Source organism: Talpa europaea (assembly GCF_964194135.1).
Source record: "Talpa europaea genome assembly, chromosome: 4".
In the NCBI taxonomy this organism is placed as follows: Eukaryota; Metazoa; Chordata; class Mammalia; order Eulipotyphla; family Talpidae; genus Talpa; species Talpa europaea.
This window is the reverse complement of record NC_140070.1, coordinates 41,351,096-41,365,852: the sequence shown is the minus strand read 5'-3', so window position 1 is coordinate 41,365,852 and position 14,757 is coordinate 41,351,096.

Genomic DNA, 14,757 nt, shown 5'->3' with positions numbered 1-14,757 from the left:
GCTTCACAGGTTGCATCTTAACCCCTTGCACCACCAGGGAGGCCCAGGAAAATGGCGTTTTGATACTGTCTTACCTTTGTCACAGTGACCTAAGTGGTAACTGTAATGGATACATGATACGTCTATATTAAAATTTGGGGAGGCCCCAAAGCTGAGAATTACCTTAAAAAGTGTGCTCCATCCTCTGTGTAAGACTGGTAAAGGGGTGGTGTAAGCTTTGTGCTGTTGCCCTCTTCAAGAGTGTAAAAGAGGAGGCTAGGAATTTATTAGGAAGTTGAAGCAGCCAGTGACAAGGATTACTTTGTCGAGAGTTGGCAGTGGCTGGGCCTTCCCACCCCCAAACCCCTGCCCACCCTGCTTGGGGAGAGGAGGTGCATATAAACTGCCCATCCCTTACCTTAAGCAAAGCCATAGAAACTTCAGAACCCCTCAAGCAGCTTCACCTGTGTGGCACAGGATTGGGTAAGTGCATCCACCTTCTGTTGGTAGAACCCAAAGAAAAAGATTATGTTTAGAGCCTTCCCTATTAGGGAACAAAGTAATGAGACAAGCCTTGAGAGGTGAAGGTACCCTAGTGCAAGGCTGAGGCAAGAAAGACGGGGTTGGGGTTGAGTGGCCAACTGTATAAGATTTGGACTACTTAAAAAGAAAACTTTCTATTTTATTTTATTTTTATATTCCCCATACAATTGCAACCCCCTTATTTTGACCCCAATCCCACCTTTCCCCACCCCCCATAGTGTGTCTCTGGTTCATAGTTTGTTGATTTTGATTTTTTCTTTCTTATAGTTATTCTTTTTCCTGCTCCCTTATTTAGGTTTTCTAGATTCCTGCTATGAGTGAGACCATCAGGTATTTTTCTTTTTCTTTCTGACTTATTTTGCTGAGCATGATCCCTTCCAGCTCCATCCACGTTGCTGCAAATTGCATGTGTTTATCTTTTTTGATTGCTGAGTAATATTCCATGGTGTATATGTACCACATCTTCTTGATCCAGTTAAGTATTTTGGGGCATTTGGGTTGTTTGCAAAGCTTAGCTATTGTAAACAGTGCTGCTATAAACATAGGGGTGCAGGTGCCCTTTGGAATTAATGTTTCTGTGTCCTTTGGGTAAGTACCTAGGAAGGAATTGCTGGATCATATGGATGATCCATCTTTAGCAGGTTGAGGAATCTCCACACAGCTCTCCATAGTGGTTGGACCAGTTTGCACTCCCACCAGCAGTGCAGGAGAGTTCCTTAAAAAGAAAACTTTTTAAGTGAGGTATCAAAGGAAGACCCCCAAAGGAAGTCATGAAAGCCGCCCAGGAGAACAAATCAGCCCGACACCAGATTGTAGTGGTAGCCCCCAAGAGAAGTCTTTCTGACTCCTTTCCATTCTTCCTTCTACCCTTCTCCAGCTCTGGGGGAGCCTGAATCAGAGAGGAGGAGTAAAAATGGCGACCACACCAACAATGACACCCTGCCTCACTGCCAGCCACTAATCCAGTATGGGCCCCAGTCCGGCAGGAAGAGAGAAGTTTAAATTGCATGACTGATTTGAGTTCTGAATTGAACTGGACATTTTTATTATGTGAAAAATGAGGCTATTTGTTAATTCCATAGGACCTGGCAGAAATTTCATCCAAGAGCAAAGAAAAAGCATTCAACTTAGCACAGAAAAAAAAAAATCATATAATTGCTTTCGGCTTGCACTCTTTTGAGCTCAACTCATTTAACAAAACAGTGACTCAGAAATAAAAAAGCCAGGCCCATCTCCTCTGTCTGGACGGTCTGTGGACACTGATCTGGTAGTGGTGTTTGGAAGCATGAACTTCACAGTAAGAAGTTCCTATACCCTAGGAACCCACCCCCGGAGTGATGATGGCCTTTTCATCTTCTCTCCTTTTAAGCTTCTCTGTTAAGTCTGGTCATCCATCATCATGAATAAAAGATGCTTCTGGACCAAGGTGTGCTTCTCTTGCCATCCCCAGCAAAGAGCTGAGCACAGGGACATGAGACAAATAGGAAATATCTGGCAAGTATTAGCAATACCAAGATGTATCAGCTGCTATCACATGAAAACCAAGATATATGGAAAAAACATGGCATGCTTGGATGATGTAAAGGGCACTAGAGAGAGCAAATTTACATGACCTGCTCAAAAGAAATGTGGTTTGGATGTAAATGACTCTAAGGAAAGTCATATAACAATGGAAAGCATATTAAAAAGTAAGCACATTCAGTCTTTAATTTAATTTTGAGTCCAATAATCAAGGTAAATGTATTCCTCATGCAACTCATAATTTTAACCTGTTATTATGCAAATCTGACAGTTCAATTTAAATGGTGAGAGTATGTTTGGCACAATTAATTTTAATGATATTTACTATTTGCTGGATATTCCTAAAAAGGGGAACATCTTGAAATTTTTGTTCAAATTATTTTAAACCACCTTAGAACCTTGTTACCAAGAGTCGAGCTCCCGTCAGCAGAGGCTTTTGAATAACTGTCAGACACAAGTGCTGATCTGCTGGCAGTATCACAAGTGTGATGTTCAGATTCACAAATTGAAGTGCAAGAGGAGGTACATGCCATCACCTAAAGGACCCCAGGCTCAGGCAGCTCCCACTGTCACGTGGTGATGGCCAGCATCATACAGGTTCTCAGTGCAAAATAAAGAAGCATTCACCTCCCTGACACCTGCAGGTCTCGGTGATTGAGCATGAAGTGTACTCTAGGTGACAGGTCATCCATGAACAAAATCAAGAAACATTCCAGGATGCAAACACATGTGCTGTTGGAATTAAGGAGTGAGCAGAAATGGATCTTGTGGATCTAGAGGGAAACCAGAAGCCCAGATGGACAAAGTGATTTGTTCACAGTGGACCAGACAGTGCCAGAGAGGTGTTCCTGAGACCCGCACCAGAAAAGCTACATTTTTTAATTCAGTGTACATTTAACATCCAGTTTCAAAGTCCAAGTTCAATTTGTCTTTTTTTCTTTTACATTGGGGGTATACACCTCAGTTCCCGGTGTAGCCATTAGTACCTTAAATGATAAGTTCCTGCATGAGAAATACTATGATTTCTAAAAATGTTTCTCACCAAAAGTCCAAAATTACCTTTACAATCTCAAAAGCATCATTTTGAGACCCAAGGTCAGTCTCCCTGTTGGTTTGCAATGCCTAAATTTGGGTGTCTAATATGACTGGGCATGAATTCCTTCTCTTCAGACTCCAAATGTCCCCAAAACAGAGTCACAGCTTGGGAGGCCAGGCTCTTTCTCTCTCTTTACATCTGAAGTTCTTTTCTGAGCTTCTTCTTCCTCCTGCCTGGGCCCATTGTAGCCTCCAGGGGGGAGATGGCCTCCAAGCATAGCCCCAGCAATGTGATCAATTGTACAAGCTAGGACAGGGCCCAGAGGAAGCTGAATGACAGAGACAGAGTAGATGTCAGCAGGGCAGCTAGGACCCTCCCTCTCATTACAACTGAGGATGACTTTTGTCTTGTTGAACATTTGCGGTTAGAATCACTGAATGAAATAAGATTTATAATTGGGAACTTGCATCTGGAAGGAGAAAAAGGAGTCCAAAGACCCCACCCAGTCTGCACTGTGGACCTGGCTGTCATCTTGCTGTCCCCAGGTTCCTAGCTGGGCTTCCCAACTGGACTTTGGGAGGCAATTTGCCCTTCATTTTGTGAGATGTGATGCTTTTCTTTCCTTTTGCATTCCTTTCTTTCATGACTCATCCTTACCGTTCAACAATCTCCCTAAATCTTGTATAGTTTTAGAGAATATAATACAAACACATGGAAACAGAACAAAGAAATAGTGAAAATTGTTGCTTCCATTCCTGCATTCCACCCTCCAAAGTTCCCTTCGAAGGTCCAATCAACAGTTTCTAGGGTATATCTTTCCAGAAGTATATATGCATGTATCAGCAATAGTGTCCATATTCTCCATAGATGCAAGCATATGATGTACTTCCTGTACTTGGCTATTTAAGGCATATTCTTTCTAAAATACCATCCTGCCTAAAATACTTTAATAGATCCTGGTTCACTGCAGGATAAAGCCCACCCTCTTCTTGATGCAGAGCATGCTTCACAATCTAACTCCCAAATGAACATCGCCTTCCAATCTAGTGGACCCCGACCCCCAGCAGCAGACCCCTCCATCCTCCCTTCTCAGTTGCCTCCTCCTCCTCCCCCACCCTGCCCTGACTTTTGATCTTGGCAGATCTCCAAGTCTGAATGTCTCTTGTCAGACTTGTTAGTCTCTTCACCTGTTATTTCTGACCCAGAGATGCTTGTTTTTCCACTTCTGCTTGTCAAAATCTTCTCATCTCTAAAGACTCAGTTCCATATTATACCACTTTTTCTGTGAAGTCTCCTAATATCCCACTCATGTTGACCATTTCTCCTCCTTAAGGACCTTCCTCAGCAAGTTCAGTATCCTTGAAATGCCACATTTCAAGGACGAGGGGGATCAGAGAAACAATACCGTCTTAGCCCTCAGGAATTTAGGATCTGGCAGGTAAAGTAATGTGCCATGGCAGGAGTAAGTGATGAATACAGGTGCTGGGAAACACAAAAGGAGCTCTTTATGTAGACTGGGCCAGGACCAGTTGGGTAAGTACTTGTGGGAGGCAGGACCTAAGCGGATCCTGAAGGTCTAGAAAGATGAGCCACGTGAAAGACTTACAGAATGGGAACGGGTCCAAATGCCCCCAAGAAGCCATGCCAAACAAAAGAAAGGCATCTGTGAAAGTTAAGAGAGCACAGGACTCAGGAGGTGTCCAAAAGCTCAATCAATATAGCAGATGGTGAGAGCTGCAAGGAGAGTCTTCTGTAAATGATGAAGTGCTCTTCAGACAATCAGTGTTGGAGTAAGTGAGTCAACAACACTGGCTACTGGAGATTCATCATCTTTGACTTCCTAGTTGCCTTAACCCCTGAAGATTTACAGAGGATTTGGGGAAGGCCAAGGATTGTCACTCAACATGATTGCCCTTGAGTATTTCAATTGTGATTGCTGACATGGCACTGCCAGGAAGTCTTTGAAGGTTAGTGTTTGGTGAATTGCTCTGTAAATCTAGATACATCCTGATAATACTAAGAGTAGAGGGATTAGTCTATATTGAGGTCTTACTTTGCTTCCGAAAATATTTTAAGTGCTTTGTACATTAGATTCTACTTAATCCCAACTGCTTAAGGGATGGCTATGCTATTACTATGCCCATTTTATAAACTAGGAAACAAAGGCACTGAGAGCTTAAGAGATTTTCTCAACATCACAGAACCTACTCAGAGAAGATCCAGGACTGAAACCACAGCTGTCCTGTCAATACTCATATTTTTAACCACTGGACACCACTGTCTCTCTCCAGCTGCAGTGGATGGGTGTTTGGGTGAGCACACTGCCAGACTTGAGAACTCAAGGCTCACCGTTCCAGAGACTGTGTCCTGGAAATCAAGGACAGATGGACAGTAGGCAGAATGTGCATGGCCTGCCCTTGGCTCCCTGAGGCAGCCACTGTCTGGAAAGTAAAAGTTTGGAGCGCTAAATCAACAACACATTTGTGGGAATGCCAAGAACAATAGGAACTCCATGGGTGAATGACTTGGGGTTAAAAATCAGAAGTGAGGGCCTTTATTACCATCTCTACGTACAGCAACAGGCAGAGCTGAACTTGCCTGATTTTAGCAGGAGAGTGGTCAAGATTAATTACACAGATGGATCGCTTTGCTCAGAAAAAGCCAGTCGATGGTTTGATGTAGTGACTACTGCAACCATAAAATCGGAGATATATGGCTATCTCTGTGCTAAATGGGACCCTGAAGAGATTAACCTCACATATAATGTGAAAATGATATGCATGAGTTTCATCAGGTGGGAGAAACTACTCGTGATACTTGCAGATGGTTATTTCATGCCAAGGATACTGGATTCAAATGTCAAACTATGGAAAAGTTTTCTTGAAAGATTGTCTCTGAGGCTGTGGGAGAAGTGTTAGGTTCTGATATGCAGAAGATTAGAATCTGATGTCAATGCCTTCAAAATATCCCTGAATATATAAGCTTTTAGGAGGATGACTGGGGGGTTTGCTTATCTTGATGTCAAGCTATAACTTCAAAGTAGATGCATTTCATGCCTTCAACCTAACTGAAAGCTTTGTTACCATCCTTCTCCCTTATGGGAGGGTGGGAATGAGGTCAGTTGGAGGGTGCAGGTCATGCTGCCATCCTCTGGGCCCCCACAGCTCACCACCTCTTCAACCTTACTCTCTGGTCCTACCTGTGGGCTGCATTTCTGCAATCCACTTGGTGACCACTTTAGGGAAAAACCAGAAGAACCAGCATTTCCAGTGTAAGACAGATGTTTGTATCACAGCTCTGCTACTGGCTCATGATATGGTGTTGGGTGAATCAGCATCTCTCAGAGATGTTGTAAGGATCGAGAGAGTGATTTTTGAGTGCACCTGCAAGCTACAAGCACCATGAAATTCTAACTTCTGTGTTAGCAGAATTTTGAGACATAATTTACCTGATATCCTTCTGCCTCTGGTCCTTCACATTACCTCTTTTATTTTATTTGTATTGACTATTTTTTATTGCACTTAGATGCACATTTATAAAATTTGCTATTGTAACTCTTTCTGAGTATACAATTTAGAAGAATAATTGTTATGACCATCACAACTATCCATTTCTAGCACCTCCTCATCATCTCAAACTGAGACTCTGTACCCATTAAATAATAACTCCCCACCTGCCCTCCCCTCAGTCATAACATCTATTATACTTTCCATGTCTATGAATTTTCCTATGAGGAAATTATGAAATGTAGTGGAATTATGCAATATTTGTTCTTTCATGTTGACTTATTTTACTTAGCCTAGTGTTTTCAAGGCTCACCATGTGTCTGAATTTCATTCATTTTTAAGGCTGCATAATGTTCCCTTGTATGGCATTTTAATTTTCATGATTTGTTCATCTGTTGGTGTCTGTTTCCACCGTTGGGATCATATTCATCTTTTGACGATTGTGAGTAATTCTGCTATGAACGTTCACGTACAAGTATCTGGCTAATGCTCAAACCTCAAAAGTCCAAAAATAACCTATATTCAATTCTTTTGGGCATTACTTATAAGTACAATTAAGGATTTCAGTTTCCCCACATCCTCACCAACATGTAGTACTTTCCATTTTCTATTTCGTAGTCCTTCTAATAGATGGAGTTACAACGCCATGTGTTAAGAAACCCCAGAGTAAATAAAGTCCTCTGCTGACTGCTAGAACTCTGGACATCAGGGAGCATATGTGGCATGGGAATCCTTTTTACAAAGTTTTTATCCAAAGCAAAATGGTTTTCCAGATAGGAAGTAGGAGGAGAACTTGGGATGAAAGTAACCGATCAGTTCTATTGCTTTATTCATTTGTTTATTCATTTCTTCAGTCATTCATTCACAAATATTTATTAATGCCTATTTTGTAGCACAGTTCCATCCTGGAATTGTGCTAAATGCACAATTAGATGTTAGAATCCACAAAGCTGAGGATTCAAAGGAAAATTTAAACACCTCCCTAAACAAACACCTCCCTAAAACTAGAGAGATAGGAATAGGGCTCATATTTCCAAGTCAGTGATCAGCCAGGAGCATGCAGCCCAAGCCAGGAACTTAACCTCCAACTGGCAGAGGAATGAGTGGGAAACAAGGACAGTGTTTGTAAGGAAACTCTCTTCTGGCTCACTGGACAATCCTGTCACTTGATCAGCTGATGAGATTTGAACACAATAATGCAAATGTCAAGAAAACCTGATTAGATAAGCTCTGAGTACTCTCACTGTCCTTATATTGTGATAACCTCCCACAAAAATATCACATACAGGCTATGTGTGGTTGGAGATACTGCTGACATGGAATTTAAGAGGCAGCAGGAGTGTAAATACTTGATTTCAATCTGGGAAAATTCCAGAGGACTAAATTCAGAAAATTCTAAACATCGTAATATCCATGCTACTGGATTTCATCAACAAACACAGACTTATTTTCTAACTTAAACTGAGGCATCTCAGCTAGACTAAAGGTCAAAGAAAAAGAGAGGGAGATAGCGGCTAGATGTAATTTATAGATACAGTATCCACATATATGTTTATTTTACTCTGATTAATGTACAAGCCTTGAGAATCCAAAAATAACCTAGACTAATAGATAGCATTATTTCCTGAAGTCATAGTCTCTTCTATATCTTGTACACCCACCACAAATACACAAAGAAAAAAAGATCAGCCACATCTACTTCTAGCAGGAAGAGTGTAGCATTTTTTCAGATCTGGGTGAAGATTTGCAGGAAGACCTTCCTAATCTTCATGAGCGTCACCACAGATTCCAAGACGATGACTGCAAAATAAGATTAAATATGATTACACTTAGATGCCAATAACTTAGATGCCAATAATGCTAGTTTCCATTCTGTCTATACTCTTGGTCCACTACCACCTTAAGTCTTTTACTACTATTTTTATGTACATGAAAGAAGTTCACAGGAGTAGTGTCTTCAATATACATAATGTCTTTCCACAGATAATAGTTGGAGTCAGAATTAGTCTGTTGGTTGTTGCAAGGCCTGTGGTTGTGTCCAGCCTCCTATGCTCATACAGCAGGGGGCCATGAGCTTAGAACGATGCAGAGGACTGACAACCCATAATCGCCTTGTAACCTGGGACAGTGAAGAGGATTTATTTAGTGCTCAGCACTCTCTATTCCCAGTCTGCAACTGCCTCTTTCTATTCCTGACTCTGGGCCCTAATGGGAAACTCTCCAACTCGGACCTCTTCTCTTCTTGCCTTGGCTTAGCAACCTGGGGCTGCTCGTCTACCTTCTCAGCATAGCTTTCTATGGCAACCCCTGCCAATATCTGAATACTCAACCTTGTCTCTTTAACCCAGTCCAGTCTCAGAGGAACTCTGCCACAGTGACTCAGCCAGGAGAGTCTAAACCCTTTTTTAAAATTGGTTAATTAATGAATCAGTTAATTACTCTTCAAATTTATTTTCATTCAAATTCATTTTACTTTGTTTTTTTTAAAAGATTTATTTTATTTTATTTATACAAGCACTGGGTACAGTCAGAAGTGCGGGAGGGTGAGAGAATTCACCAGAGCCAGAGCAGGGAGCAGAACAGGCAGACGGATGAAGTACACTGCTGAGGGGAGCAGCGGGCCGCAGGAGAGGTCTGCACACCATGTGGGACCCTCGCCCAGCGGCCAGGGATTGAAACAGCGCTGCAGAGGCTGCGGGCAGCTTCGTAGCCCAGCGCTCAACCACTGTGCCACTGGGGAGGCCCCCATTTTACTTTATTTTTTAATGGTATCACTTATCATTGAGGTGCCATTGGTTTGCAACAATGCATATGATTTAGGAGAACAAGTCCACACCTCTTCAGATGTATGTGACCACACCATCCCCACCACCAAGGCACCCATAGTCCACTGGGACCACTCTCATTTTTGCTTCCCATCCTGCCCCCTTCTGTTCTGGTAGCCTCAATCTTGCAATCAGATTTCTAGGCTAAACCTCTTTTAATACACAAACAGAGCAAACACAGTTTAAAAAGTTTTGTTACAGCACCGGCATTTAAAAGGAAGGAACCAAGGCATTGGTTAAGCTAAAATGAAATTGAACACAATGCTGTCAAGACAACTAGCTAATTGAGCTAACAGCCCAAACACTAACACAGGATTCAGTGCAGTCACTAAAGGAGGGTGTGGAAAACAAGCTGTGTAAGCTGTTTCAGATAGTTACCTGAAACAGATTGTTGAAGGAATTTTTCAGGAGCATAGGAGAGTGGACAAGGTGACCTTCCCGCTGTGGGGTTTAATGGTTGCAAGACTCTTCAAGATTGGGATTGGGGGCCTCCCCGGTGGCGCAGCGGTTGAGTGCTGGGCTGCGAAGCTGCCCGCAGCCTCTGCAGCACTGGTTCGATCCCCGGCAGCCAGGCAAGGGTCCCAAATGGCGTGCAGACCTCTCCTGCCTCCTGCTGCTCCCCTCAGCAGTGTACTTAGTCAGTCTGCCTCTTCTGCTCTCCGCTCTGGCTTTGGTGAATTCTCTCACCCTCCCGTGCTTCTGACTGTACCCAGTGCTTGTATAAATAAATAAATAAATATTTTTTTAAAAAATAAAAAGATTGGGATTGGTGGTAACAAATCCCAGGTCTGCCAGTTTTTAGTCACATGGCAGGGAGGAGGGGACAGAAGACCAAATTACAGAGCCATGGATGAGCCATAACTATGGAGGAGCAGGTCAATTCTGAAACATACCACACGTACAACCCTGCTTTCAAGGAGCAAATGCCTCTGTCTGAAGGTGTGGGACACTCAGGACACATGAGAGGCACAAGAGGGCATGGGGATGTTCTCTTTACCTAAAACACTTCCCTTTTTCTGGTCCCATTACTCACTGACCAGTTATCACAACACACTGGTCTCTCTGGGTTGAAACCCAAGCTTCATGATGGCAGTAAAGGGTACATGTCTCCCAAGTCAATGGGACACTCAGAGAGGTGGCTAGGTCTAGCAAGCACGCATCAGTCACAGTGGGGGCATACCTCCCAGAGCGATGACTATAGACAACTCTGGTTCCTGCTTTATGCTTGGATAGAACTTGTTAAGGGATGGGAGAACTTTTCCCTTAGGTTCCCACTTCCATGAGGAAGCACTACTTTAAGGCAACCCCCTGGACTCCTTCCACCACCTCAGCCTCCAAAAGGGAGTCAATTTTCTGGTCATTGCATTGGGAGAAGAGTCTAGACCTGCACAGCTCAGCTCTTCTTGATTAATTCTTGTTCCAGATCTGCCTGGCAGCCCCATTAATGGTGCCTGATCCCTACACAGTGACTAGCTCCGTGGGGAAGGTCTGGGAGCACTTGTCTGTGCTGACTTCAGAGATGAAGTGTTAGCACAACCCTTAAACTGCAGTTGACCACACTCACTTTATATATAATAAAGCTGACATGTGGCTCTCCAATCTTTGACTGTCTATATCTTTCTCCCTGTGGATTTTGAATTCAGGTTGAGAAAATGGGTGTTATGTATGATACCAATTCCCAATCACCTTCAACATTCAGAAGAAACCGTTACCTGTTTTACCCTAACTGTCCCCAATCCAACACATGTGCACACATACCCACGCCCCCAACCCACACGCATATCTTCTGCTGTTTTAAAGTTTCCAACCTCTGCTCACTTCTTCTGAGGCCCTGGGTACATAATAGGTACATAATAGTTGGGTGATCTGGCCTGAAAGGGCTCCTGGTTTCCCTCCACTGAGGAGACAGGTAGCATGGAGGAGGTGCCATCTCATGCCCTGGCACCTCCAATAGTGTGCGTATGCCCTTCCCACAGGCACACAGATAACACTGAGTCTGGTTTCCCTGGAAGACCCCGAGGCTCTCAGGAGCCAGCTCCTCTTTGTCAGGACTGTTTTTACTTCCATTTCAGGTTCTTGGGGCCATTTTCCTCAACCTTGACTCCAGGAGTTGTGCTCTTCACAGGAGGACTGGCCAGTCATTTAAAAGCAGAAACATTTTCTGGTGCAACACTAACTAGCAAGGAAATAAGACTGTCTCCAAAATCAGGTCAATGTCAGGTCAGATAAGCACAGCCTGGAATGTTTAAGTATCTGCAGTGGCTGGTCCCATAATCTTGTCTTTCATGTGCAAGGCTGGGGAGACTGATGATTTCCTGACAGTTGCCAGAACCCAGTGCTCTGTTAAAGATAGGATGTGAATGCTGACTATCTTCCCACATGGTGGAGTGAAGGAGAAGCAAGTGACTCTGCTCATTTAGCCGCCAGAGCCTAAGAGGGCCCAGAAAAGCTCCAGTTTAGCCCTTGCACTCTCTAACGCTGAGAAATGCTGAGGCCTTCACAATTTATTCCCTGACAATCCATTGGAAACTCATTGAGGGATCACAGAGGGCTCCAGGTGCACTTGTCGAGGGGTGTGGGTGATGCCTCCACAGGCACTGTGCAATGCCCAACCAGACAGGCACACGCAATAGCCCTGGGGCTATGCAGGGGAGCCTGGTGACTGACACTCCCATGGGTGCAGTCACACATGGGGTGACTGACTGCACTACTCTGAATGACCATATAAGCTGATTGTGCCATCACTGGGCTTAACCATTGGTTCCAGAGGTTTGGTGACCTCATTTGGTGAAGGGAATAGAAGTCTCTCTCAGAAAAAGACCCACCTTGCCCATGCTCAGAAAGGTGTAGTGATTAAAAATGGGCAATACACGAGCCACTATGAGTGGACAAATTGGGCTGGGACATTTTCTTCCTGGACTGTGCTGATATAGGCATAGTGGACACCCATTCCATGATGTCCCTAGCCCTGTGGTCAGCTGACCCTTTTCCTGATGGACACATTCGTTCTTGAGTGATAGAGAAACTTATTTTATCATCCCTGTTATCACTGAGTCCTACAGGGTTGGGGACATTCTCTTGGATGATTAGATGTGCAACTTTATAGTTTAACTCACAGCCTAGTGACCTGAATTCCAAATTATTTGGGTAGCTTTGAGGGGCCCAGTTTATTCCAGTCCCCAAGTATGGAAAATGCTCCTGAGGCTTGCCAGCACCCCAGCTGCTCTACTGCTCATCATGATTAAAAACTTCTGCCTATTCATCTAAACTCTTCTGTAAGGCATTCAAGATCTCTGCCAGCATGGCCCCAGCCTACCTTTCCATGCTCATCTTCTGACCCAGCCCCTCATGGGTCTTACCTAAATTCCACAGTACAACATTCTCCTAGCAGGGTTTTCACAAGTCCTTACCCTTATGCCCTCTGTCAGCTACCTTCTCATTCTTCAAGGCTCAGCCCAAACATCAGTCCTTCCTGGGTGAAGCCTTCTCTTTTCTGGACACATTCAATGTTCTTGGCCCTAGCTGAGTTACCAGGACACACGTCTTCCACCCACGTCTTTTATTGTAATGTGACCAATGTGATTTAGCTCTAGGACCTGTGGTACAGGAGGAGGTTCTACTCCTCTGGCAACTCCAACATAACCCAAAGTGGGTCAAGTCTTCCCAGAGAGGGGCAAGGTTGCTTCTGCAAGGCCTTGGAAACCCAGAGCCTGAACTGCATAAATGCATTGTTGTCTTGCTAAACAGAAAGTGAAAAGGAAAATGTTACCTCTAATTCTTTGTGTTCCATCCAGCAGCAAAAACAAATTAAAAATGAATATTTTAAATAGACTGTCATGCAATAATTATTATTTATATCTTTCTCTCATGCTTATAAGGCGACCTACTTTCTCTTCATCTTCAGGAAGAAATGCCTATGGCCGGGCATACTCATTTACACCTGTGGCTGTTCTGTGGATCACTGACAGTGAGTCAGTCACTTTCTGATGATCATTACTTTGTCCAGGAATGTGTTGGGTGCTCTGCAGACTTACGAGGCACCACTTCCTCTTCAGTTAAACCTCAGATGCAGCTACAACACTTAGTTTTTTCAACCCCAGAGATGGTCACGCTGTGGGTTTGAGAGGAGAGATAGGTAAGAAAGGAGGTGTGAGGTCACAGTGGAGTATTTGGGCCCCACAGAGGCCTTTGTCCTCCCTTGCACCTGAATTCCACACTCCTCCCCTCAATGCATTTATGTTTAAAGTCACTCTCCCTCCTTTCTGTGTAAGCTCTAACATGCTTAGGCACATCCCTCCCTTCCCAAGCCTTTCGGCCGCATGGATGTCTTCTCTGTTTTACTCTAGTGGTTTTGTATTTGTTTGTCTTATCTCTTTTATAAGAACCTAAATGCCTGGACAAGGGGGTTCTCATCTTCTTTAAAATTCTTCAGAGCACTTAGCAGTTTGCCAGGTACACAAGGGGCACTTCATAAATGAATAGTACTTTCATTGGTACAGACATTCTTCACGTTCCAACTGATGAAACTGGGATCCTCTAATCTTGCTACTCAAAGCATGGTCTGGACTAGCGGCACTGGAATTTTCTGGGACTTTGGCAGAAATGCAAAAGTGCAGAAGATGGACTCATAATGTCCATTTTAACAAGCTGCCCAAGAGAAGTGAATGCATAAGAAGCGCTGCACCAAATAACACTCATTTCAAATTCTTGAACTTTTCTTAATCCATTTGATGCACTTTATTTTTGTTTCCCCATACCTGAATGTTTCCCCATCCCTCCACTCCTTACCTTCCCTCATACATCACTTTTAACCACTTTCTTTCCAACATAATCAACTCTCTTACTCCTCAAGTCTCTCTATTCCTGTCAACAAAATGCCACCAATTCCCTTTCTCCACTCTTTTCTCATTGTCCGTTGGGACCCCAGCACCTACTATGGTGATCACACCTACCAGGGACTGCAGTCCTGTTGAATCCATATATCCCTTGCTCATCGTACAGTGATGTGAAAGCTGTTCAGCAAGAGATCTGTACTCAGTCATCTTTTAAATGCATTATAGCACTTTTTGCCTTTTCTATTTATCAGTTCACTCCTAATTAAACAAAAGTTAAGAATTTTTTAGCCACTAAAAAGTATGGAGTGGCTGTGAAGTTTTCATTTTGTAGGTTCAGTTGCTAAAAAGAATTTGAAAACTGAGCAGTCTCCATTAGTTAAGTCTAAACCATTAACTCAGTGAAAGCTGTGCCTCACTTTAGGGCAATCAAGCACAGACAACCACACTTAGAAGAAGGAATGCCAATGTTTGCTTTAAACAAAAATTCTTCCACTTAAAAAAATAAAAAGACT